Here is a 4,681-nt window from a genome sequence, read left to right as displayed (position 1 = left end):
CCGTCGGAATGTCCGTCAGAATACCGCTGTTTTCTTGTAGTGTTTCTTTCTCTTCGCTTCACGTTGGAGAGTCCCTTCCTGGTCCCGATCGTTTGATGCGCCCATCACAGTAGATCCAGCTCGAGGCTGACTAGGTACGGCGACATTGGGACTTCTCTTCCCCACTGCTTTCTTCGTCTGTTGGCCCCTTATATCTTCTTCCTCTCTTTCTCCCTGAGTCTCCATCCCCTCCGTGTTCTGTTGAAGCTCCCTTTTCTTATTTGAGCTCTCCCTTTCTTTTTCCTTTCGTTCAAGCTCCTGTTCCTCCTCCATGAGATCATCAATATTTAGCATTTCTTCATCTAAGACTGGTTCTGGGTCTGTATAGAGCTCAACCATCTTCTCAAAAGCCTCTTCATCCATATATTCCTCATCCTCTTCTGGAACCTGTACGCTGGCCTCGGCTCCTTCAGTAGACTTCACTTGTTCTTTTTCCTTTCCCATTCCATCATCCACATTCCCCCCCCCCTTGTATCCTGTTGTGAACATCATGTACTCTAGTCTCAGGCTGCACTGCAGTCACCACCACCGTCGATCTTTGCACCATCGCCGGGTTGTTATTTATCACAGGTTCACGAATGATCAGTTTGCCTCTTCCATGAGAGGCTCTTTCCTGGTTAGAGGGAGGTTCAATCGCGATTCCTTTTCCTTTTTCAATCCTTCTTCTTTCTGCCTCCATCTCCTTCTCTCCACTCTCCATTACCTCACCAGGACTTTTTCTATCTCCACCTTGGCTTGGCCTCACAGGTCGCCATTCTCTATTTATTCTCTGAGTTGAAACCCGAGGCAAGTCCCGGTTATATCCTCTGTCTCTTTGGCCCACGTAGTGTACTGTAAGTGTGCGTTGCGAGTCAGGAGAGACGCGACGGCTGGGACTATATCGACTGACACTTTGTGAATCTCGAGGATGGACACTGTGTTGTATCATCTTGTCGTTATTGTTCCAGTTTGAGTGCCCTGAGAGAACTCTGGATCTGGATCGTTCATCCTCTCTTTTACTGTAATCATACTCTTTACCTCTATGGTAGGGATGATACCTCGCCCGATCTCGGGGATCATTTGATACAGAATTTTTATCTAGTCTATTCCAGACGTTTTTGCTTTTAGCCTCGCGACGTCCCGTAATTCTGTCTCTAAGATCCTGAGGAGACCTCTCTCCCCTCCTTGCATAGGCTCCTTGAAGGTCTCTGGGTTCGTTTCTTCCATACTGTTTAACAGGCAGGCGGTTTCGATCAGGTGATCGTACACTTTCATGCCCATAACGCGATGGGAAGGAGAACACTTCTCTGGTTGCTTTATCTTCCTTCTTCTATTGCTCAATTCTTGCCAATCTATTCTTCTCCTTCTGAGTTTCTGATAACTCTGGACATGTACCTTCTTCATGGGAGATCCTTTTACAGGTAAAACAGTGTCTGTGCAAATCCTCATATTTGAGTGTCACCCTAATGACATCACCGTTTGCAAAGCCTGCTCTCCTCTCAAATTGCAGAGGTTCGTCAGCATTAACGTATACCCGAACTCTTCCTCCATCAACATCAACCTTGTCCACCAGTCCCAAAGCTTTTCCGATGTTTCGGAAAGTTTCATCTTTTTTTGTAGTGGTTAGGGACCCCCAAAACCACGACCCAGAAAAGCATAGAGTTTGGGAAGTCCTCCCTGATCGTTGGGGTCCAGCGTTCTAACGAAAAGCTCCACTTATCAAAGTGACATGGTCTTCTCTGTAGAACCTTCTGCAGATCTTGTTCACAGTCAAAATCAAACTGAAATTTATTATTTCCCAGGTTTGTTCCACGTACTTTTCCTTCAATGTCCCAAATATGCATCTTGGGCATATGTTTGATCAAAGCATCGACACTCCGTCCATCAATATGGAACATTCGCCCTACCAACGAGAGTTTATACTTATCTATCAGATCTGAGTAATCAAATTCCGGGATTGGGATGATTTCATCTTCTTTCTTGTCAAGCCTTCGTCTCCCTGTCTTCGACCCATCCCCTTTCTCACGGTAGCCAGAAGATCGATTCATCCTATCCATATATCAAGTAGTGAGGTAGCTTTCTTTCACCAGACAAAACTCCCTATATAAGGGGAAATCGTAAACAAAAGTTCTCTTGACAGCCTTTCTTGTCCGTCACGTCAGATCAGAGATCTAGGGTTTAGGGAAGTCCAAGCTAGAAAACACTGCAAGGGGCAGGAATACTTGTCGTAACAGGTAACTAGTAGTCGCAGATCTTCTCTTCCTGGCAAGGAGAGCCTCAAAACTAACTTCCTTGAGGAGGAGCTTGCCAGATCTGAAAAAATCGCCCTAGTAGTCGCCAAACCCTAACAACCCTTGATGTAACTTTTATTTTAAAATTAAACCTTACAACATTTATACACCAATTGTTTTCCAATCAGTTTAATAATCTAATGAGACGTTCTAAACAAAAGCTACACTATCTACCTTCTTTTTCATGTTTTTTTGACTAAAACAACTGTTAAAGTGTTTAACAAGTTTTTTTTTGTTGTAAAAGTGTTTTACAAGTTGTGTTTTTCTACTGCAACAAAATATACATATTCAACAATAAAAACTATAAACTAAAATTCTATAACAGAGTTCTGCATCTTTCAATCCAACCAATCATCCACTTTGATATCATATTATTAGTATTTAAAAGTATGAAAGCTTAGCAACTCCAACGGTCATAAACCATAAAAATTTCTAAAAAATAGTATTATAATTCAATTATTTTTATTATTTCTAAACTAATAAAATACATTAATTTCCTCTAACATGATGACATGTATGTTTTGAGTATACTAAGGATTCTTTAAAAAATCTAAAATAAGAACTTTTAGTCTTCTTTTTCCTAATTCCATTATTTTGTTCTTTTTTTTTAAATACTTAGAACCCTTTTTTTTAACACAATTACTTTTCGTTCATAAGCTTAACCGGATACAAAGATAAGAGCAACATCAAGAACTTGATGTGCAGGTCTATGAAAATTTTAAAAACAAGGCCATAATACTTTGAATCCTTTCTAATAAGTAATAGTCATCATTGGAGTTGTTCTAATTATGATTCCTTGTAGATTATGAACCATTCTATATCAAAATGGGCGGGCTCAACCAAAAATTCGAATCTCACATTGAAGACCATCTTCCACCGAAACGCACAACATTAATCATTGTTCACACAACTCCTAGCCCGAGCCGTAAACCGAAGACTAAACCAATGCTGGAGCCTGAAAATAAACCGAGAGTCAATAAAAGTTCAATTACACATGCGGCCGGATGTGACTGTAAGATTTTAGTCATTGATTCCTAAAATCACGAGAAAATAGGAGTCCGTTATGGAAGTATTATGCATTCTGTTAAAGAAAGGAAACTTGTTCTTGACAACTTAAAAAAAAAAAAAAGGAAAAATTGTTTTTTTTTATAGCAAAAAATAATAACTATGTCCTTTTAGACTAGTCTCTATTTTGTATCATTTTTATCTATAACACCCTTTGAAAATAAATTTAATAAATAGTTTTACAAACAAAAATTTTTTTGGAAAGATAGTAACTTTTGATAAAATACCTATATGAACTTAGTGGTATTTTTTCAATTATAAAAAAGTTGAAATCATAAATTTCAGATTATGTTCTAAATAAAGTAGAAATGGCATTCTATGAAGTAGGAAATGAAATCCACTTTTTTCATTGAATCTACAATGTTTAGAATACGTGATCTACGTAAATAGGAGTATTCTAAAAATATTTAGAATACACATTCCGCGCTTAACCTATTGTTCTAAAATCATTAGAAATCAAAATCTACACATTAATATAAATCTAAAACAAGTAGAAACCGACTTCTACAGATTTACTATAAATCTAAAACATGTAGAAATCAAAATCTACACATTACTATAATTCTAAAAAACTGTAGAAACTGATTTCTACATATTAGTTGTATTCTACGGATAAGAAATCAGTTCCTAAAAATGTGGAAACAAAATATTTGGGAATATTCACTTTTATATTATGAAAAAATAAATCGATTTAAAAAAAGCGAAAAAGGATATAAAAAAACGAAAAAAAAAAACTTGGGAACCTTCTTCGTCGTCTTCTATATTCCATTGATTGTTCACAAAATTTTCACAAAAATTTCACATTATTTCTACCATGATTCATGTCTATGCTTCATGTGGTGTTTGGGAATTGGTTGTATCTTCAGGTTGGAGTTTTAATGTTGATAAAAAGAAAAGGGGAAGGTTACTTGCTTTGGAATTGAAGTCCTCTCTAAAGCAATTACAAAAAAATTCCTATTGGATTGATCAATTCATCAGAATGTCCACCGGTGATCATTGGAAACTCACGGCAAGTTCAAAATTTTCTAGGGTTTTGTAAGAAGCATCAGTCAAGTCAATTGTGTGTTAGCTATAAAGCAAAGCAAGAAAATCCAAATAAGGTCGACATTGATCTTAATAAAATGCCAACTGATGCAAGTACTAATTAAGAGAATGAGCGAAATCCTTGTGACATTGGGGCCGCTTCAAGTATTGTTAAGGGGGCTAAGCATAACGAGAAGAAGAAAGGGAAGATGAAGCAAAGTGAAGTTGATGGAGATGATTATGATGCTGACAAGCATAACGAGAAGAAGAAAGGAAAGATGAAG

Source organism: Brassica oleracea, chromosome C4 (assembly GCF_000695525.1).
Source record: "Brassica oleracea var. oleracea cultivar TO1000 chromosome C4, BOL, whole genome shotgun sequence".
NCBI lineage: Eukaryota > Viridiplantae > Streptophyta > Magnoliopsida > Brassicales > Brassicaceae > Brassica > Brassica oleracea.
The sequence above is the reverse complement of the archived record's forward strand: the minus strand, read 5'-3'. Positions refer to the sequence as shown.